The sequence below is a fragment of the Haemorhous mexicanus genome, chromosome Z, assembly GCF_027477595.1.
Source record: "Haemorhous mexicanus isolate bHaeMex1 chromosome Z, bHaeMex1.pri, whole genome shotgun sequence".
NCBI lineage: Eukaryota > Metazoa > Chordata > Aves > Passeriformes > Fringillidae > Haemorhous > Haemorhous mexicanus.
In genome coordinates, this window is record NC_082381.1 from 4,680,505 (window position 1) to 4,703,421 (window position 22,917).

Genomic DNA, 22,917 nt, shown 5'->3' on the forward strand with positions numbered 1-22,917 from the left:
AACCATTCCAGGTCAGGTGGCAAAGGGCTCTGAGCAACCTGATCTCTTTAAAGATGTCCCTGCTCATTGCAAGACACTTGGACCAGAGGACCTTTACAGGACCCTGCCAGCCCAGCCCAGTCTAGGATTCCTCACCATTTTTATTTGTAGAGCACCAAGAGTGGAGGTGAGAAGGAAGGGGGCTCATCTGATGCCTTGGACTTCAGTCGAGGAGGAGCCCATCCCTCAGACCCTGTTTCACCTGCAGCCCCTTCACACTTTACCCGCAGGAGCTCCATGGCAGACCAGCGCTCCTCCTCGTCTTTCTGAAGGCAGCAGCTCAGGAAGTCACGCAGCAAAGCTGAGAGGAGCTTGGGATGTCGCAGCTTTGGGGTCCCTACTGTGGCTATAAGGCGTTGAGCCTGCAGAAGAAGGAAACACGAGGCTCGCCCTGCTGCTTTCACATCTCTAGGTGCTCTGCCACATGTCTTTGTTTAACCTCTCTTCTTCAGTGACAGTTTCTGCCCTGGCAGAGACCCAGAGATGACTTTCCTTTACCAACCAAAACCCCAAACCCCGATGCAACCACAGCTTTTCCACCATCCCACAGATCTTGCCTTGGCAGCTGATTTCATTGACTGACCTAGGTAGTGGGAACTACATCAGCAAAAGCACATTTGCATCTCTGAGGATTCACACCAGCTTGAGAGGCTTTTTGGAAAAGGGACTTTGCTATACTAATTCTAAGTATTAGTACATGGAAAGGCATCTCTGCAGTGCTTGTTGGTCCATTAAGCACAGTTTCCATAAAACCAAACTCATCAAGCTTTTTGTGTTGTTCTTGAAAACACTGGAAATGGGAAGAAAAGACAGGAAGTCCATCATTTTATCATCAGGTAAGGAAACAAACATTTACAATTTCATATTCAACACAGACACATTAAGATGCCTGCACAAATGTATTGGGATGAAAATGCCTGCTTGGACACACAGGAGCCACCTGCAGCTCTGTCCCTCAGCAGTCTGAAAATTTCTGCTTTCCTTATGTGAAAAAGGAAAACTTCCCATGGTCAAATCAGAAGGATAATTGCCATCCCTTTGGTAATCTTCTGCTCATTTGGCTCCTCAAGTCAAAACATTAATGGTAGGCCCATCTCAGGAAGTGTCAGGAAACACTGGCAGGTTTTGGCAGGCTCTCCACATCCCCACGCTCTGTCTTGGTGACGTGGAGAACTTGGCTTGGGCTAGGAGAGAAACACGGTCTCTCAGTGTTTCAGCAGCACTGCACAAGAAGCAGAAGAGACTCTGTGGCCTTTACACCTGCATGCCCAGGTTTCAGGCATGTTTCCCAGTGAGAGGAAACTTAACTGGGGGTTAAGTTCCTCTGTAAAAAACACTGATTTAGAAACTTTGCTGGGTTTGGGCTTCTGTTCCTCATTTCTGGAAATGTAACACCAGTTCTGAGAGGCTTGCATTATGGTTTTAGTTGCATCTTCACAGACATACAAGCGGGAACAACTCTAAACCCAAAGCAAAGTGTTGCCTGAGAAGAGTTGGGGAGTGTTTGGCTGTACTAAGGCTTGAGCTGTCTGACAGCCCCCTTTCCACCATGTACTGAAACATCCAGCTGCTGCCTGGAACTTAGTCCCTCTGGGCACAGGGGCTTTTGGAAACATCTGACAATTCCAGCCTTTCTCCTGCTCAAGAGCATCTAACCTAAGCTGAGCTCTAGTTTGTTCAGCAAAGCCAAGGATGCTCACTTCCATGCAGCTGACAGGGTTCATGGAGCTCATCAGGTCTTTCTGATACTCCTCAGAACAAGGAATTACAGTGTAGATTGGCAAGACATCATAGATCATTATCCAATGTGGTTCATGCGGAACCAAGCTCTAACACGCTGACAAGCAAGAAGGAGAGAGCTCATTCTGCTTTTGCAAGATATTATTTAGAAACAGACTTGGAACTACTCAGACCTCAGCTTTCAGAATCCATTTAAAATAGACAAAAATAACAATGGCAAGAGGCCTTGGAGTTTCCATAAAAATGCCCACCAGGATAATAATAACTCAGCGCTACTGGTGGTGAAATAGATGGTGGCCAAGGAGACTTTGTTACTTTCCTCTTTAACAAAGGAAAGGAAAATTTCCAAGCCTAAAATGGCCAATGTACTCTCCTTGATTAAAAACAATTATGACAATTCATTCAAGTATGCAGGCGTGAGCAGAACAGAGGGATCACAGGTCCCGCCTGACGGTCTCTGTTTATTGGTGGAACCTGCAATCTCTGATTTTATGCTATTTATAAATGTGTCAATTGTTGGTTTCATAAGAGCTTTTTTGGCAAAAGCATGGGGTTTTGTTTTGTTATGTCATAGATCCCCTCTATTGGACTTTCAGAGGTGAAATTTTAGTTAAATGTGAAAAGGAAAGTTTTTAAATTGATATGTATAGGAGAATCTTTTGCCAAAAGTTAGCTCATAAAAAGGATGGAGCAGAATCGAATGATACACTGGTGTTTGTTGGTTTTAATTACTTCTTGTAGGGCAGATTTGCCTGTGGAACAACCAAAACCATATGTTTGGGTGACCTTAGCCAAGGCAGCAGGCTTGGATACCGTATGTTTGTCTAACTCAGAACCAGGAAAGCCTTTCTCAACCTGTCTAGTCTGCGTGCCAATAGAGGATTTGCTCTTGGTCAAAAAGCAATTCAATAGTAAGCCTAGTGAAATTGACAATGGGAGCAATCCTGTATTGCATGGGAATATTTGGGCCCAAGAACTTCCCAAAGCAGTATCTGAACCCCAAGAATTAGAAATCCTTGGTCCTTTAACAATGGATTTCTGCCTTACAGCTAATGATTGGTGAGAGGGTGATCCTCCGAAGTACAATGTTACTCCCCATTATTTTGCATACAGAAATTCAAGGGTTTGGTGTAATTCTTCAGACAGTTGGGATGTGCTTTCCAAGGCTGACCAATATCCACAACAATTACCAAAAGGATACTGGCTCATTCGTGGAGATAGGGCTTGGTGGAGCATCCCATCATGCCTTGAAGTTGGCCCATGTAGCACTGGAATGCTCAGTATGATAGCACCTACTGCTAAGGCAGTCATGAAGAAGAAACGTAAGGGAACAAGATCTGCTCATCACTATGATGAAAACTGTGAGTGATAGTATGCCTTGGAATGCTGCCAAAAGGGTTTCAGTAGGTTTGTTTTCACCCCACCTGGCTTCAGCAATGGCATTAAAACAATTTGATTGGATTGGATGTTGGCTGAGTAAAGGAACCAATGCCACATGCACTGCAATCTGTGATATGCTGACAGATGTTAACAGTGTTGGGCATGCTACCCTTCAAAACAGAGCTGCAGTTGATTTTCTTTTACTGGCACATGGACATGGTTGTGAGGAATTTGAAAGATTGTGTTCCATAAACCTGTGTGATCACTCTGAATCCAATGACAAAAGCATACAAAAGCTGAAAGATTTACAGCTCAAATTGAAGAGGGCGGTGGGTCATGGTTAGATGGTTTGTTCCAAGGCAAGAGCTTTGCACCTTGGCTAAGAGAACTTTGAAAAATAGATCTCTATGTATTGGGTGCTTTGGTAGTGATACTAGTAGTAATACTTTGCACACTTCAGTGTGTGTGCGACAAATGAATGACAAAACTATCAAAGAAGTTTTTATCATACGAGAGAGGGGTAGGAAAAGGATTCACAGAGAGTTTTTAAAATCTCACAGAGATGGTGGATGAAGGTATTGATATGGAGGAAGGTTTTGAATTTAGACCTTAGAAGAGACGAGACTTTTTTGAAGAATGAATCGCAATTCCTATCAGACATGGCTTATGCTCTTTGAACAGACTGGACTTCCACAGCATTAAAATTGCTGTGTTGTAATATAGCAAGGCTTAATGTGAGCAAAAAGGATGCTTTAAGCAAGTAATAAGCAGGTACACTATAGTAAAGCTATGCAACACAAGGTAGTTAATAAATGACACGGTTACGAAGGGTTTTTTTTAGTTGAACTGAGAGGGGGGAATTATGGGAATCCTTCAAATCCGAGGGTTTTGGGAAAGCTGCAAAGGGCAGGCCTCAGAGACAGCAGAACTGCGGTTACAGCTAAGCAGTAGCCATAAGATTTGTCAGCAGAAAAATTATAGAAGTAGAAAAGTAAGGACAAATAGAACAATGGTCTGTGTATTAATGCTTGTCTAGAATAGCTCCCTAAGCTATAGAAAAGGATATCTAGCAAGATATGAGGAACTTCTAAGCTTAATAATAGAGCTCTGTGCATTGTGTTTTATGGCTTAGAAGCAGGCAGTGTATTTGAAATAAGCAAGCATTGCTTTAAGAAAAGGTACATGTGCTTATAGTGGTTGGGTAGAACTACTGACAATATGCTTTTCCTTTGTGTGATTGGACAAAAAACTTACTTAAAGTAAGTTATAGCACTAAGTTCTTGGTTTGCTGCAAGGGATGTGAGCTGCTGGCATCTTCCCATTGTCATAACCACGTAATGAGACTGATGCTGGAAAACAAACAGCGCGAGTTGCCCTCCTCAGCAGTACCGTCCCGTTCGTGATTAATACATAGACCCCCAGATGGCAATAGTGTATAGATGTTAAATCACATATATGATAGATTATTATGTATTATTTCATACATTTTGAAATATTTTGATTTTGTATTGATTTATATCTTTTCATTTTATATAGATTTGATAAATTCCTCCAGCTTGGGAGAGTGAAGATGTACAGCAGTCCAAAGCCTTCTGCCCACACAGCAGTCAGCCCCTGGCTGTGTGCTTCCTCTTCTCACCATGTCGGGCGTGATGTTTGCACAGAATTGGGATGAATTTAACTCGACAGAGCCACCAGTGAGGTATCCACCTTGTCACAAACACTCATGTGGCAAGGCACAACACAGAGCTCTCAAATCACAATACCACACATCCTTTCATTCCTGCTGGGCACTGAGGAAATCTTTAAAGCACCAAAGACACAGAAAAGAAGTGGAAAAAATAGGCATCATGCTACTGCTGCTATCCTCCTGGAAGAAAACCCATTGGGTTTCTTAAGGTCGTAGCTTTCCAAAACCTAGGAGAAAAAAACCTACTGCTCAGCACCAGTAGCCCAGTTCTGAATGGTTTCCTTGACTTGGCAGAGCTGGGGTGTTAACAATGGACTCCGTCCTTGGTTCAAATTACCTGCCCTCAGCTGCAGACAAAAGCACCACCCGCAGCAGAAGCTACATCAGCCAATTTTCTCAAAAAGCTGTGTTAAATTTGGGAGACAGACACTGTGGGTTAATGACAAGACTCTGAGAAACAGTTTCAAAGCAAAGGGCAGCAGCTTCTCTCTGGGACACTCCTTGTGCTCCAAGGCAGCTGGGCTTCCCTGGCTGCCCAGGACCCTGTGCTCTGTGGGCTCTGCAGAGCTGCACAGCGGGGAGGCAGCTTCAGACACCTCAGCCCCTGGAAAGCAGTGGCTTCTTGCTCTGGAGGGCTGCCAGCAGGCAAATGCAGGGTGCTGGCCTTCTGCTCTTGGCCCTAGCCTGGCTCTGCAGGGCTAATCCTGTTCCCTGTCTCAAATGTGCTAAAGACAGACTTGTTTGTTTCCAGCTCTGCACAGCATTGATTTGCACCACCAAATACTGAAGGAATAAGGCCTGAACAACAGACCCTGACTGAAGCCTCAACAACAGGTCCTGAGCCAAAGCTGCTCTCTAGATGACCTTTCCAACCAAATGTTCTATGTATCATTAGGAAACCAGACAAAGCTACACCTGGCCTTGGTTCCTCCTAGAGCCCTGGGCAAGCTCAGGGAGAAAAACAAGAGGAGAATGAAACCAGATGTCCCCCCAGCAGGAGCTCTGGCACATTGCTCGTCCGGCACTATCAAAGCCAGACTACTCTCACAGCGCAGTCAGAAGCCTCGAGGCCAGCAAAGGTAGAGGCACCACAGGATTTCCCAGTTCCCGGCCGTGGCTCTGCAGGGCTTGGCTGGGACAGCTTCCCCCAGCTGATGTGCAGTTCTGGATGAAGGGGAAAGGATTGGGGTATCTGCTAATTATCTCCCTTAATCATCAAAGACAACCTTTTATAATAATGCTGAGGTGCATTGCTTAGCTCATCCTTTTCTGACTCTTCTTTACACTTTTGCATTACAGTAAATTACACTGTTCCTTCTGCTGGTGTCTGTGTCTGCATCTCTGACCCTCCCCACCAGCAAACACAGAGCCAGTTTAGCACACGAGCTGCCTCTCCGCCAGCCCATCTCTTGGCCAACACCGCTCATGGCCATCTCCACAAATGAAATTCCTACTCTGCAACTTCCTTTGCTGCAGGCAGGTGAGAAAAGGAGCCACTCCCAGCTCTAGACACCTCCAGTAATCAATTGCTTTCAGCAGTCAAAACCCTGAGATATCAACCTCCTGCCTTAACCTGCCACTGGGAGCTCCCACCAAGAGGCCTTTTTTCCAAGGATACCCACAGAAGAGCTCAAGGAGGAAGCATTTTGAAACTCAACTGCTTCAGAGTTTAAACCGTCCTTTATCAAATGAGCACCCATCAACCTGTCCCAAAGGGAAAGCAGGCAGGAAAGAGAAGCTCCCCTCCCACAACAGAAACCTCTGTGCTTTCTTCTATTCCAGCTGGAGAGTGGAGGCCATGGGCTACACCACAGTTTGGGAAGGAGCCTTGGGAATTGGTCTGATCTGGGAGGGCAGCAAAAGGAATTCCCTAACAAGTAGGAAAAGATTCTCCGGAAGCAATAGATGATGACAATATTTCTGCAGAAAAGAAACTAAAAGAAGAATTGAAGCATTTCAAAAAGTCCCCAGACTGAAATTTGTTTGCCAGCACAACCACCCCAAAGTCTCTGTGGTGCATCAGGGAGCTCAGCAATGAACCTGCAAGGCTTGGACAAATATCATTGGTATCCGTCCCCCAGAGCACAAGCAGCTTCCCAACAAGACTTCAAGACTAAAGGAAAAAGCTTCCCCCTTCAGCTCTCCACAGCAGCTCTAAGGAGTCTCTCTCCATTACAAGATCCCCTTTGTCAGTCTACAGTGACAAGAGTTGGCTGCAAGAGGCATTTGCATGGAACGCTCCCCAGATGGGGAGAAGAAAAAGAAGCAGCGATTCCTGAGGAAAGAAAAAAGGCAACGCTGTTTGGGAGGACACCAGCGTGAATTTGCTACAACTCTAGGCCAAAAATCCCTTGAATAAAGCAACATCCCTCCATGGGGCGGCACTTTAGCTTTGGTATCAATGCTCACAAAATTGCTGCTCCTTCCTGCTGCTGGAGCTGACTCCAAATCATGAGAAATGTGCCAACTCTGCGAAAGACAGGCAGACATGGTGAGATAAAACCAGCTAGTCTGCTGAAAAGGAGACCAAATAAATGCGTTCTAACCCCCCTTTTCATCCTTTCCCCAGCCAAGACAAAGCAATGTCCTTCCTCTCTGTCACAGATGGTGACACAGGCATGGGATGCTGTATGGGGACAGAGCCCGTCACTGCTCCCATTGCCCTACCAAGCCCTTCCCTGCCTGCCCTGCCCTTCCTTGTTCTGCCGTAACCTGCCGTGCCGTGCCGTGCCGTGCCATGCCGTGCCGTGCCGTGCCGTGCCGTGCCGTGCCATGCAGAGCCCGGCCAGCCTCAGAGCTGCCCCGCCCACGCTGTGCCCACAGCCCCGGCTCTGCCGTGCTCATCCCCACCAAGTCCGTCCCGTGCTGGGTGTCACACATCCTGGCTAGATGGTGACAGTGGGGGGGGCAACAGTCCCCCTTTTCTGGGGCTCCACAGAATCCCAGATACCAGTGGAGGTGCGAGGTGGAACAAAAAGGCCACAGCAGCATGGGCCTTGATGGCACTGGGTTACTTTATTTGATGTCACACTCTCCGAGTCCTGAGGTCCCAGGCAAGGAACTGGGGGACAACAACAGCTTATAAAGGGGGGCAGGTCTCAGGGCAGGATACAATGTTCAACTAATCAAGAGTACTCTGGGTGGGACACAAGGCAGGAAAACTGGAAAAACTTGAAAACTTGGGACAGGAGGGGTTAACGACGGGATGTGGGGGAGAAAGGGTTTGAAACTTGGCAGGAAAGTAGCTAAGTAACACACATAAACGGACACCTGGCTCAACTGAATAACAAAGGCAGGTCTGTGTACCTCTATGACAGGGGGAGGAAAAAAAACCCAGAAGGACTACCAAAGTACAAAACAAACAATAACCTACAAAATAAAACCACACTGCAACACCGGGGCCACGCTGGGCATGCGCGGGCCCAAACACAGCACACCCTCAGGCCGTGTGCCTCCGGTGCAGCCGTGGCCGTTGCACTGCGGGCGTTGTGAGACAGTCGGCGATTGACGCCATGGCGGAGCTGCCGCTGCCCACCGGGCTCAGTGCCAGTACCTTCCCCACCGAGCTGTGGTGCCTGGTTAACAGCCCCCATGTCTGCTCTGAGCGCTTGGACAGCTGGGCCCAGGGGCGGCCCAGCGACCGCTCCCTCTTCTAGCTGGAGCTGCTCAGCCCAAGCAACGCTTGCTGGGCAGCTCTGTACTCCTTCCAAGCCATGCAGTTCTGCAGCTTCGTGCTCCAGCTCCACCGCTTTCACAGGGTGCAGGGCTGGGTTGGCTCTGCTGCACTGGGCAATGCCGGGGCCTGGCTCCACTATAGCATCGCCACGACTGCCCCAACCTCCTTGTTCACATCAAGCGCTGGAGTGTGGCCAACAGGCAGCAGCTGGCGGCGGGGCGGGAAGGCCACAGCCGCTTCCAGCAGCTCCACAATGAGCGGGCGGTGCCCTCCTTCCCCACCAGGCAGCTCCCCAGAACCGGTGAGACAGGGTAGGAGCTGTGGGTGGCGTGGGCTGTGGCCGTGGGCACTGCCTGGCGGGGCAGGAGCGGGCCCTGGCCATGCTTGGGCTGCTCAGCGCAGCTGCCCCGGCCAGTACAGGGGCTGTCCTTGGGCAAGGCAGTTGTGCCGGCAGGGCCCGGGAGCTGTGCCGCCTGTGTCGGGCTGCCGGGGCTGCGGGACGGTCCTGCCGCGGCTGTGATCACCACAGCCTGGCCCGCTCGCCTGCTTTTTCTTTCTGACCCTCCTGGGGAGGCTCTGAGATTTCCTCTTCCCTGATGGAAGTGCAGCTGCTGCCAAGGGAAATGTTGCCATACTGACTCAGTGTTCCCTTTGCTTGCCAGATGTCCCATCTGCTGTCCCTGTCCAGGAGAGCTGCTCTGCATGGAAGGAGGAGAGCGAGGGAGAGGCTTTGAAGATGGGGCAGCTGGGATCCCTCTGCCTGGAGTGCTGTTCAAAGATACATGGACTTGCATGTGAACTTATGATATGGTATGTCCATGTGTAGTCTGCTATTTTTTACAGGCATATTTCTGTACATATGGTTTTAGATTTATTAATGTACTATGTATATATGTATGTATAGATGCCTGAATAAATACAGGTTTGCAGTTATATATTTGTGTATATATGTATCTAGTTCTCTGTCTATGTTTTAATAACTGTGTTTACATTTCCATATGTATACACTTGTGTAGGTATTTATTTGTATTGATGTAGTTTTCAGAATATGTCTTTTTAAATAAGTATATTGGTCTTTGTTTTGGTATATATGTATTTTTATATATTTTTAGATGTATATTGATATATTTCTATATATATTATATTTACATATATATCCAGATGTATAGCTGTGTATTTGTATTGATGCAGTTGTACTGATATTTAGATTGGTAGTGCTGTTTGTCTATTGATAGATTGGTTTGTTTTATGTATCTCTTTCTTGAATGTAACATGTAACATTTAATCTGTATTCAGATCTGTATATTGTGGTGGTTATATATATATTTAATTCTATTTACATGTGTATGGAGTTGTATAATGGTGTAATCTCCCTATTTGAGTTCTCTGTAATAGAGATACTGATATTTTTGTATTTATATATGGGCTGTATGCTTGTCGTAACATGCAATAAATTAAGTTTTTCATTTTCTCTTGATCTCTGTCTATAGTGAGTGTGTGTAGAGGTTTGCAATAAATTATTTTTTTGTGGAAGGAAGTTGATATTTGTATGTTTTTAAATAGTGTGGTGTAACAATCAAATAAATTACTTTTTTAAACTTTAAGTGAGACCTGTATAGTTCTATGTTGTCAGCGCTGCTGTGGCAATTTGTAAGAAATGCCATTTGTCAATTTTGATGGATATGTTGTAATTTGTGGTACCCAAAGCCATGAGCAGATGGAAATGCCGGAGGATTTTGGCCATGAAAATCTTCAGCCATGCCCAGCACACGCCCCACCTGCACTCAGGCTGGGCAAGGGAAGCGCAGATTTGGGATGGCAGCAGAGCCACACATTGGCTCAGAACTCCCTGCAACGGCCTGCTGGCTTAGAAAAAAATGAAGGATACGTTTTGTATATTCTATTTATTACAGTACATATATTAAAATATATATTATGTAGCATATTGTGGGAATCCTTAAAATCAGAGTTTTTTGGGAAAGCTGCTATTCAGTAAGGAGGATTTCTAGCCTAGAGAAATACAAAAATAAAAAGAAGACCATGGACAGTGCCATTGCCGGAGGCCCAGGCTGTTAAAGAAGGAATGGATCGTTCAGTTTGCCGTCGGTAGCTGATACCCTTGTAAATAATAAGTAGCAACTTTAGGGGCTCCTGGGCAATGACATGGGAAACCATCTATCTAAACCATAATGGGACATCTTTTACCGACTAGAGACATTTTTACAGGATAAAGGACGTTCAGACATCTCAAAACATGAACTAAAAGACTTTTTATCTGGGTAAAAGCAAATACTCAAAATATAGACTTGCAGTCTGCTTTTACTTTTGATTTCTGGGACCAAATAAAATGGAAAATTTACAGTCTAATCTCTCTCTAAAAGGAAGAGACTTTGGTCAAACTAATGCCTGTCTCCACAGCTTTACTGGAAAGCTTTGACCAGAATGATTCTAACAGAGACTTTTTCAAACACCAAACAGAATACCTGGATCTGGGACTTTAATTCCGAGTGGTGCTGGACCTTAGTCCTCCTCTGGGGGGATCCCGGGTTTTGTTCGGGGTTCTGTCGCTTCTCCTGGCATGTCTGGGGTTTCCCCAGGTGGTGTGGACAGCACCCCGATCTCTGGGAAGGGGGAATCAGATAATCTTCCAGCTTCAGCCATCTTCTCTGCTTTTTCCAGGATTCCCTGTGTCACTGGGGCTGTGACAGGCTGTCCTCCCATTCCTCCATGAAATCATCCGCCCCTGGAATTCCTGGGAAAGCGTTCGGGATTTTTGTTGTATTCTGAGAATGTTGGAGGCCAGGGGTCGTATTCTGGGGAGTTTGGGACTCAAACGGGTCCAGGAGAAGAGACAGTTCATTTGGGGAAGCTTTACAAAACAGGGGCTGCTGTTTCTGTGCCCTGCTCCTCTTCCAAACGAGATGAGGCCAGATCTGCCCCCCCCATGGCAGCGTTCCTGGGGCTGCTGCACTGCAGAGCTGTAGGGACACCCCCTGACTCTGGCAAAAATGGACCAAATCTATGGGTTTAAGAGGTGACATTTTGTTGAACTTCACTAGAGGGAGAACAGAAGGGCAATGACAGCTCAGCTGTTCAATCAGAAAACATCCCAAGATTGCTCAGGTACAGGGGCTCAACATCATTGTATGGAGACAATTCAGGAATTTGTAGAATACTCTCCAAGAAAGAAAGAGGCATTCACAGCCACCTTTGAGTGTTCCCAAATATTATTCTGCCTCATTCAATTTCATATTATTCCCCAAAAGAGGGTTATGGCTTTGCTGGTAACACCTCTGCTGTGTCAGCTGAATGGACATATGGCAGGAAACTTAGGAAAAGGACTTCAGATCCAAGTCCCCATAAGTTTGTGCAGGAATCAACATCTATGTCTCTCTAGAAAGGCTGGTTGAGACAGACTAATTTTAAAAATGTGAAGAAATGGACAGCATTTCAATAGGGACACTTGAACCCAATTTCTCTTTAAAACCCGTTGAAATACCTTGCCTCCAACACTTGTCTATGTTTTTAACAAAACTCTTGCAAAGATCTGGATATTCCTTGGCTCACTGACAAGGTGAGGCCATGGTCTCCAAGCTGTCCTGAGAGCTGCTTCAGCTGACAGCTTAGGGCAGCCCATGTGCACTCCTTTATAACCCTCCAAAACAAGATCATTTGGGGATGGGGCTGTCCAAACTTCCAAGCCTTTGACCACTTGGGCAAAGAGTGCATTAACAAGAAGGTCAAACACTGCCCCTGTATCTATCATAAGAATTTCCATCTGCCACAATCTTTTCTTAAAATGTGCCCAACTTCACAGTAGAGGTTGTGGGCTTCCACCCTCTGCTGATAAATTTATTTCAGTGGACAAACTGAAGACTTGTAGAAAAGAATTCACCAGAAGAAAGCCACACCAAATATGATAGAAGCAACAATGAGATAAGATTTACCAATACTGAGATTTCTTTATTGTTAACTTTCAATCCTATCATCTTTCAACTTCTTAAACGTACTTAATTTCTTTGAACTAATCCTATAGTTTTATGAAATAATCTACTGCTCAGTACGAACATAACCTACTGTTCAATTCTAGCTTAAATTATCCTAAAAAACCTAATCTTCTAGTTGAAATAAAAAACCCAGAGTTCGCAGATTTCACGAGGATGAAGCAGATGTCTGGTGCCAGGACTCCACTCACAGCTGGTCAAATTCAGAAATGCGGCTCTGAATATGGGCCAGCTTTTTGTGGAGGTACTGGCACCTGCTCCTCATTTCAGTGTAGCTGGGGCTACCCTGTGAAGGAGAAAGCAAAAGAAAATTAGGGCATGCAAACATTTCTGCAGTGTCTACAGTCTGATGTGCTTTGCTTTAAAGAAGCTCTGAGGCAGACTCAGCAGTTACCATGGCCCTGCAGCTCTGGTGTCACACGTACCTGGTGTAACTGCTGATAATCTGCTAGGATTCGATGAAGCAGCATCTTCAAGGAAAAAAACATGAAGAATGTTTCACTGGCACTATAAAATGCAAACTTTGATAAAACATGAAATGTACACTCAGTCTGACTCTAGAGATTTTTCTCTTGTCAGTCACCCTTCTCCTGGGAGGTTTGCAAAAACAAATCTCTCCCAGCCTCAGCCAAGATCTGCAATTTAGCCTCTCCATAGGCAACATAAGGAGCTTGATATTCTAAGACTCTGCTTGGGACACTTCTCACCTTACTGTTTCATCATAGACAGCTCAAACAGGGGCTTTTGGCCAGGGTCTGGCAAAAATCAGACCCAGCCCAAGCAGTGTCTGAGCATAAATGCCAATTCCCTTTGTCTCACTGAGCGGCTCCAGGGAATCCAAAGCACTGCTGTGATGAAGCACAATCTTCATGGTTTTATCCTCCTTTACCTGATAGGCTTCAGAGCCTGGAGTCAGAGACTTCCATTGCTCCTGAAACTGTCTGAACTTCTTTACAATCTTGTCAATTTGAGAATGTAAATTCCTGTATTCCTCATACTCTGCATTGAAGTCATCCTTGTAGCACTGGCGTTGCTCCAAGGAGACAATGGCTACGTATTTTCTAATGGAAAAAATGAGACCATTTTTCCATGAGTGAACTCTAAGAGAACATTCTAGTATGTTTCTAGTCCATAAAACACATGTGTCATTTTACACCAAGCACAGGGTAATGTCCAACACAGACATCCAAGCTTTGAGTCAGATGCTCTGGGACTGACAGTTTCTACTTTCAAGCTCATGTGCTTCGAGAGAATGTAACTCTACAGAGTTATATGTAACTCCTAGAGTCAGGTAACTAGGTATCTGCCACAGTTCTATGGCACAGATTTCTAATAACTTACGCTTTAGAGGTTTTGTTCATTAGCAAGTGGAGCACATTTAGAAAAGATTTGCCCTCATTTCAAATGACAAAGAAACACAGCAGCTTCAGTAAGAGGAGATACATTGATAAATTATAATCACTTCCTCTGTAGGAAAAACTTGATGAAGTTCATTTCATACTGAAAATTCATCTGCAAAATACTTTTGTAAGGGAATGAATTCATGAAGTTGAGTGCACAGAGTTGAACTTTTGAGCTACATTCTTGTCTGTCTAATGGCAAAGCAGAGTAAATGATAATATTTGATTCTTCTAGCGGACAGCAGTTACATCACCAACCATGGAACTGAGGCATTTGAAATACAGCCACAGAAAGTAACTCTACACAAGTCTAAAACTACAACAAGAAATACCCAAACCACAATAGCTCCTAAAAAGGGCAAAACTCATTAATGCCTAAAGCCACCAATGGTAGTCAAAACATTCTTTGTTCCTTTCTCCCTCAAATCAACAGCTGTGAGGTTTATCAAGCTCATGACACAAATCCAAGATGACGTGGCAATGAGAATAATAGATGCCACTTCCCAACACTCTCACACCAATGCTTCTGCTCCTCTCAGCCTGAAGGGCTGGTTCTTATTGCATGACAAAAACACCTTCCACATGGGAATAAATATTTCAAACCATCCTGAGATTATTATTTACAAGCAGTAAATTTTTAACAAGTTGAAATTCAGTCCCAGGACAGACAACAGTGGATGCCAGGGATGCATCCCAGGCCAGATACACTTGACCAGTCTTCAAGTTAATTTTGAAAAGAAAACTACAGATGCCTTGCAACATTTTGGGAGGCACCGGTGCAAGGTGAGCCAGGGCCCTGCCGCGCCTGCTCCAAAGGCTGCAGCTGCCCCAGAGCCCCAGAGCTGCAGGAGGCCTGGCTGCCCCTGCCAACAGCTCTGCTCTGACACAAGCTGGGAGCAATTTCCAGAGTTTCATCACACACACACACACACACACACACACTTCTCCATCCCCTCCTGCACTGCAAATTGGATGAGGGGATGCAGCAGCACTGCTGCAGCTGAGCCTGTGCAACTGCACTGAAGGAAGGGAGGACCCGGACGGGCCTGACCCCCTCGGTGTTCATCTCTGCTCTGAGCATGGGAGGCCCAACTAAACCTGCTCAAACTCATCCTTTCAGCACAGGGAAGAGCTTGACACTGTACCCCACTGAGAGTGGCAAGGCTTAGTTGCTATTTTACTTACCTCAAGTAGTCTGGTTGGTTACTTGTTGCAGAGCATGTGGAGGCAATGGAAGTATCCTTTCTTGTTCCTGCAGAGAAGCAGAATTTTGACACTCTTCATCAGATGTTCTTTAAAAAGCCAAAAGATCCCCATTGGACAGTCTTGAAAAAGTCCTTCAGTGCGTTCTTCTCACAGCAAATTTCTCAGAAGAAGCAACAACATTCAATACTAGGGCACAGACTACCATCTCCACAATATACAGTCCTGGAGTTTAAAAAGTGGGAATGGTCACTTTATTCTACAGGTTGTGCATTCCCACAGTGTTAGCCCCAGCTCAGCTTTTCTTCTTTGAAGGTATGAGGTGGCATCTGCACAGCCATTCAAGTCATACAGGAAAAGATGGAGCTTTACAAAAGACAAGAGCTTCAGAGAGATCAACATCGAGGTTCTAGCAAACAAGCAATAAACACAAAAGCTGAAATTCTTCTCATGCCATGTTTTTACCTCTACTTCCCTGCCAATTCCAGAGTTTCCTGCACTCTTGTCAGTAGGAAAGCCAATTCCATTCTCTAGGGCTTACTGGCACTAAGGCTCCAATACCCTGCAGCCAAAACCGAGTGCTCCTCACTAACGTGGCAAGATGGGGCTGGAAACAGCTCTGCACTTGTGAATTGCCCTTTGCCTCTTGGCATAGGCATTTGGGAAGCCTTGAGCACATAACCTCAAAGCCCTCTTTCCAAAGAGATGTTGAAGAATTACGATGATTATGAAAAGAGCTGTCTAAGGAAAAGTCAGCTGAAACAGGAAGGAAAAAAATCAAGATCATGATAATCCCTCTCTGCTTTCCCTTTCAGGTTTTGTGCCAAGCATAAAAACCCCACATGATTCTTCACATTCCTTATGAGCTTTCATTTCCCTTGTTTACACAAAGTAATCCTGGTATAACTCAGTCATTCATGACAATCTTTAAGCTATCTGAGCTTTAATTCTTGTGGAAAAGCTGTCATGTGATGTTCCCCTTTCTTTTGTTGATTTTAGTGTTAGAATTACTACATGGTACAGCAGAAGTATAAAAAGAAGTGTAATAGTGGTAATGAAACTGGACAGAAGTACCAGTAATCACAGTATGTTCAATACAACCTGGAAGAACAGCTTTGCTGTGAGCATTGCATTTCCAAAATTGCATTTGCTCTCAAGGCTCAGTCCACATGAAAGCTTCAGCCTGAGCCCCAACTTGAAAGACAGAACAGATTTTTCCTTCACCAGCTGGGCAGAATTTGGTAACTGGCTCCTCAAGAAATCTGCTCATGTGTTTATAGATTCCAGCAGAAATCCTTCCAAAGACATCCCAAGGTTTGCAGGTACCATGTGCATGTCCAGAGGAAATTTAGAAAGTCCATCTCAAAGCACCTGTCTCTACAAGCACACCATCAATTGCAAGAGGCATCTGCACACTCCAAACCCTCCTCCAGGCTAAACCAAGCTTGGAATACCTTGGAATACCTCAACCTCCAAAATAGACAGCCCACAGATTTACCAAAGCAACTGAATTCTGCCCTGCTGGGCGTGTCCCTGTCATCAGAAATCAAGTGCTCTTTATGCACTTCTGTTTAGCTTTTCAATGCTGTTTTCAGTCCGCACCACTTTCACAGCTTTTGAAGAAAGAAATTCTGCAGCTAGGATGGAGAGGAACTCCCAGTGCAGTTCAAAGTAGAACTCCAGGAAACCACAGCCCAGGTTTGGTAGCTTTTGGAGTTTCAATCAAAAGGCTGAGTTCCATAAAGAACCATGGAATCACTGAGATTTGATCAACACACTTCAGGAAACTAGTCTGCAATAAATGTGTTACAGGTTTCTGCCTTCAGCTTGCAGTCTTGAAAATCTGCTGATGGAAAAAGTGCTGTCTCAGTTAACACTTGTCCATTTACAAGAAATCAGAAGGATAGAAAAAAAAATCCATTCTGTGTTGCTCTCTCGTGCATGACTCTTCCTTTTAACCAGCTTCTCCCAACACCAATCCATTTCACATTTCTCTGTTTTTGATCAGTTTTGCACAACTTTTAGAGGGAGAATTTCTCAAAATGAATGTAGTATTAGAGAAGGTTCCAGCAGCACAGGTTCTGGGCTTTGCTCTTGTTGCCTTTAAACCACGAGTTACAACCTAATGCAAAGGCAGAAAAAAAAGTCATTTTGATGTTTCATGACCACAGAGCAGGCATAAAGGTAGAGCAGTCACGTAGAGCAGTGTCTTCATGTATCCAGGGTCCACTTTCAAAGCTGCCTTTTCACAAGGTGCAAGAGCACAATTAACTGTTTCAGAACACTGTCAAAGAAGGATGTTCCCATAAGATAAGCTACCACAACAGGAATTTGAGACAGATGGCAAGAAGAAAAGCACTAAGCCTTGGCCTCACGGAGGTGAAGGTTTCAAATTAGGAAACCAGACAAAAACTCCACTGTAGAGACTGTGGGTAAGGAAAATCACTGCTTGCATGGCTTCTAGCCCAAGATGTGGGGACAGCTGTGACCACTCTGTGGATTCCCCACTCTTGGACAGTATAAAGGGGGTACCTCCAGAGAGACTTGGGGACCGCCCCCACAGAGAAGATTAAGGGTAAAGAAGGACCAGCTGGATGACAGAGCGCATGTGATGATGATATCTCCCTACTTAATATCTCTCTCTTCTCCTAACCCTGCCTCTTTTACCTTATTTCTTTCTATCTCCCTTGTTTGCATTTACTCTTCAATAACATTTTTACTACTGACTGAGGAAAAGGGTCACACTTGAACCCTTATTTGGGCAGAAGCTTCTCTTAATAACCAAATCTTTAATCCACAGTTATCCAGACAGGAGTCAGGAAAACCAGCACATTAATACCTTCATCGAAATCCAAGCGATGCCACTGCTTAAGCCTCCCCATTTCATCTTTCTTCCCATTTGAATTGGGGATCTCCTCCTGCTCCTTGGCAGGCGCTGGGATGCTGGAACTCTGGAATTTCTCTCTTGGTTGCACCACATGGGTGCAGGGGGAAACGGAGCCAGCACTTGGAGACATGTCCAAAGAGATAAGAGATGTGGAAGGCAAAAGGAAGGAAGAAAGGCCACCAGCTGCTGGCTGGACATGACTGGGCTGGTGACCAATTCTCCTCTTCTTGCTCGTCACAGGACTGGTAAAGTCAGAAGCCAGAGGCCGTTTCTGCCACAATAACAAAATCATTTGTCCATTAACCTATGATCAGGGTCAGCTTTGGCTCCTCTTCTGAAAGTGCAGCATTTCTGAAGTGGCAAAGGTTGAAAACACATCTTTCTAAAGGAAAAAGAGCATTCCAACCAGGAAGTACTGCATGTAAATACAGGCTCTGTCTCATTCCTACTTTCTCAGCGTAGCACTTAGCAAGTCCTACTTCAAGTCTGCAGCTAAAATGCTTTGGGAGACTGACACTTCCTTCAGGAGCTCCATCAAAGGCTTCCCCAAAAGGGAAGGACCTGGCCATTCCCATCAAAGCTTTTACACCACCAGCAAGTCTGCTACAATTTACTATACAGTCCAGAATGTCAAAAATGCACCAAATACCTGAGCAGGTCTTGCTGGAGCATCTCTCTCAGCAGGCCCTGGAGATGTCACTTGGCTGCTGCTGGTGAGGTTCTGAGATGGAGCTGATTTTCTGTAGAGATGGTCACATATTTCATGTTCAAAGCCTAAATATCAACTGTCATAGTTCTTTCCTTGCTGGGAAAAACACACCTTCACTGTCAGACTCAAGGAAACAGCATGAAGCAGAGTTGAGGGAGCTTTAGGCAGGATACCAGAAAAACATTCATGCCCCAGAGGGTGCTTGAGCACTGCAACAGGCTCCCCAGGCCAGCGGTCACTGCAGGAGGCTTCAAGAAGTCTTTGGACAACACTCTTGGGCACCTGGTGTGATTCTCGTGGTGTCCTGTGCAGGGCCAGGATCCTGGCAGGTTCCTGCTACCTCAGCATATTCTCAGAATCTAGGCTTCATTTCCCATGGAGTTTTGTTTTCCCTTTCTCTGAAAGATTGAACTTACCCAGAAAGTATTAACTTCAACTTCTGTGTCTCTATTTCAGTGTAGCCAGGCCAATCAGGCTGAAGGGTTTGAAACAGATGTTCCTTCAGACTGAAGGAATTATCCTTGGCATTCCACTTGGCTACCTACAGGTGGACATGTAGGAAAACAAATCTTTGTTATGGTTGCTGCATGCAAACTACAGAAATATGACTGGTCCTGAACAGCTGCTTGTGAGCACCCAGTTTCAACTACTCAATGTCTTTTTGTACAGAGCTTGATTATTCCTCTATCACATGAGTGTTAAGCCACATTAATGTTTCACCAAATTGGAAACAACCAAGTATCTCCATTCATATCCAGCATGAGTTCCTTTGAAAACAACATTTAGTGTGACAATGTGTAAGGAGAGGGGGTCAGGCCCAGAGTCCCTCTTCATGTGGCAGGGCCAGGGCTCATTCCAGCAAAGTTCTGCCATGAGAAGGCCATGCATATGCTTTGCTGTATTCCTTTGAAAAGAAATGAGGTTCATATCTTCCTCAAGAAAAACACAAAGTCTACTCTAAAAGGTAAAATGAGGTAGTGAAACCTCAAGACCAGTTATATCAAAAGTGCTGGTTTAGACTTCATCACCTGACACCGGCTCAGAGTTCCATAGAAAATCCCATTGGGAAAGTCTCCATCTATTTGACCCCTGCAACACACTGAATAACTCATCTAACACACCACCACCATCTGTCACGGCTTTGACTTTTCTTTTGTCCTGGAAATCAATATAAACCTTGATAATTTGGGTCTGGGTTGATGTCTATTTTATACAGCTGAAAAAAATAGTAGAAGTAGCAAAGATATGCAGAAACAGATATTCACTCCTTAGAAGAAGAACTCAGATTGTGTTGGAAGGGAAGCAAGTGTTTGTGGACTGAAACTCAGCTAGCTCACACTGCCCATTTGAGATTTATACAAAATAGACCTCCACTTGCTCTGATGTCCACAAAAGCCTGAGCAAGGCATTTCAGGGTGCAGGGCTGCTCACACGGCCCTTTCAGAATGCAAACCAAGACCCTGAGGCAGTTTACACCTCACACAGCACATTGTCTCCAGGGAAATCTCCTAAAACATTGCAATGGAACAGGAGAAAATGCTTTCGTCCTTTACCTTCTAAAGACCTCAGCTTTGAAAATTTATAATCGACTTGAAATCTAAATGGGCTACTCCAGTTGGGATGTCAGACCATGGCTCTCATTACATTGTGAATGTCTTCAGGGTAGGAAAGCCCTGCCACTGCCCTGGACAATCCCAGCAACAAACTTCACAGGTTCAAGGAATGAGTTCTTAAAAGTCACTGTGGGATCAACTGAAACTGCATTGAATTTTACTCCCTTGACCAGGTTCCAAGACACTGTTTTCCTAGCTAAAGAGGAAATGTTCCTACTTGATATATTAATGCATGCATCATTCAGCAACAGCCTAGGGAACAGGGGATATTGAAAAAAGAAGGAAAGAACCACTGCATCTTTCAATGCATGTGCATCCTGTTGTTGGCTATCATGAGGAAATACCAGTGGTATTAAGAGGAGCACTGGAGAAGTTACTGAATAGAAGAGCTCCAAGGAAGATGGAGATTTAATTCATGTGACAGGAAAGAAACCCTCTGCTCAAAGTTTGGCAACCGTGTTTATCACGGAGGATTTGCCTGGAAAACCCTTCCCTGGAAGGCAATCCACACAGGTCCCAGAGAAGCCAAGTACCATTGAGAGGCCACCAACTCTGTTCAAATGAAATACTGGCCTCTGTAGTTCCTGAAGTGCTCTGCTCTGGAACTTCTCCCAGGAAATTTTAAGGGCCATGACAAACCATTTCACACAATTAAGGAACCCTTGTGAAGTTCCTCCATGAAGCAGTTAAACAGAGCAGGGAAAAGAAAGAGGATGGAATAAGGCATGAGGAGCAACAACATGACAAAGTGTTCCTCATTGCCAGCCATTCTAGCAAAGCAACATTGCCCAAAATGTTTTGACGTTTTCTTCCTTTTTGTCACATGGACTTGCAGCTTGAGACCTCTGGATGAAGTTGAAGAAAAAACTTAACAGGGAGCATTTCCTAACTTGCTCATTAGTATCTAATTTAAACAGTGCAGGAGCAAGTGACAATTAGTGACAAAAGACTAGTGTGGTGGAAAAATTGCTGACATAAACTCCACAATCTCACCTGCTGAAGGATCTTTCCAAGGGTGCCCTTGTCCTTTTGCATGACTCCATCTTTCTGCAAGCGAGCAAGCAACTCTGGCTTCTTGTAAGTCCTCAGAGCAAGTAAATGAATCACCCTGTCCCTGTAGGGTCGCCGATAAACAGCACTGCAAGCATTCTGTTCATTCTCTGCAGGCTTCATGGGCTTTGTTCTCTTCTCCTCAGGGGCAAGACATGAAACGTTTGGTTTTGCTCTTCTCACATCTGCTTGTTTTCCTAAAGGAAAGGAAAAGAGAAAAAGAAGTGTCAAATGGGAAGTTGGGAGAAGGTAAAAGAGTTGATTTTAAGTGATGATGGTAATTCTTGGAGACAGAGCTGCAATGCATATCCTTGTGGATCCCTTGGAACTCACATATTCACTGGTTCTGTGACAAAGCCCAGTCCCTAACGGGTACTGTATGGAGCATGTTGCAAAGGCATCGTGTACCCTACACCAGCAACCAAACCTGTCTCACCTGAGCTTCTCTGTGCCAGCCCAAAGCAGATGTGGCACCAAGTTCCAGTATTGACTCTCTAATGCCAGTCCTCAGACCCCAGGAATTCAATGTTAAATATTCCCTTAGGATCCAAGTAGACCACCATCAAGATTCACACAAATCCTCATTCACATGAGAAACAGAATGTCCCCAATGAGAAATTCAGAAGTTGTGTTTTGTCTCTCCAAAAAGCCACCATGATGCTGCCTTAAAATGCTCTGCACTAGGCTCAGGCAGAGCAAGAGCTGTACTTGCAGGGCCAGGGATGTCCCTACAAGCAGGTGACTGCAGCCACAGCCAGATGAGAGCCTGTTTTTCTCAGGCAGCTGGCTGTACCTGGCTCAGATCACTGGTGCAGGCAGCACCACTGAGTGCCTGGAAGGGGAATGTGCACCTCATGTCTGCCTGGAGCCAGGCTCCTTGGGCAAACAGCATTCAGAAAAGATTAATACAAATGGCAGCACCTAAGCACATTGTGTTTTGTGGTAAATGATGGAATCTGTGGGCAAGATGATATCAATATCTTCCTTTAAATTTTCTTGAGAAGAACTCAATGCAGAATTACCGCAAACTTATTAATGAACAAGACAAATAGTTAAATCGAGCATGCTTTTCTATATTGACCTTATGAAATTCTCTATGAAACTTCCTCAAGGTCATTTTTCTTTCAATTTCCCAGTTAAATTTACTGGATAATGACAGTGCCTAGGCACTCCAAAACCAAAACCTTAACTACCAAGACTGTGAATTTAGGTGCATAAGGTGGTCTAAACCTAGACCTCCATGCTCCAATTTCCAGTCCATCAAGCAGAATGGGAACAAGGAAGGAGTAGCAGGCTTTCTCAGGGGCTAAGAAACATGTGGCTGAATGCAATGACAAGAGACTGCAAGGCTGACTTGGGGGCAAACCACCTCCAGCTCAGAGCTCTGAACACAAGAGATCCCCTGTCCCATGAATATGCTGCAAAAATGAATTACCAAGTTGAAAATCTTACAGACATTGAGCAAAATATGAAAGGCAACCATACCTCCAAGTGGGTTACACAATTTGACATCCTGCACACTTCCA

The 22,917-nt window shown here is 45.0% G+C and overlaps 1 pseudogene; it reads right to left on the minus strand.

Annotated features, from left to right (window-relative positions):
- Window positions 1–1,838, minus strand: part of LOC132342062 (serine/threonine-protein kinase PAK 3-like) — a 32,566-nt pseudogene extending 30,728 nt beyond the window's left edge.
- Window positions 1,839–22,917: the final 21,079 nt, after the last annotated feature.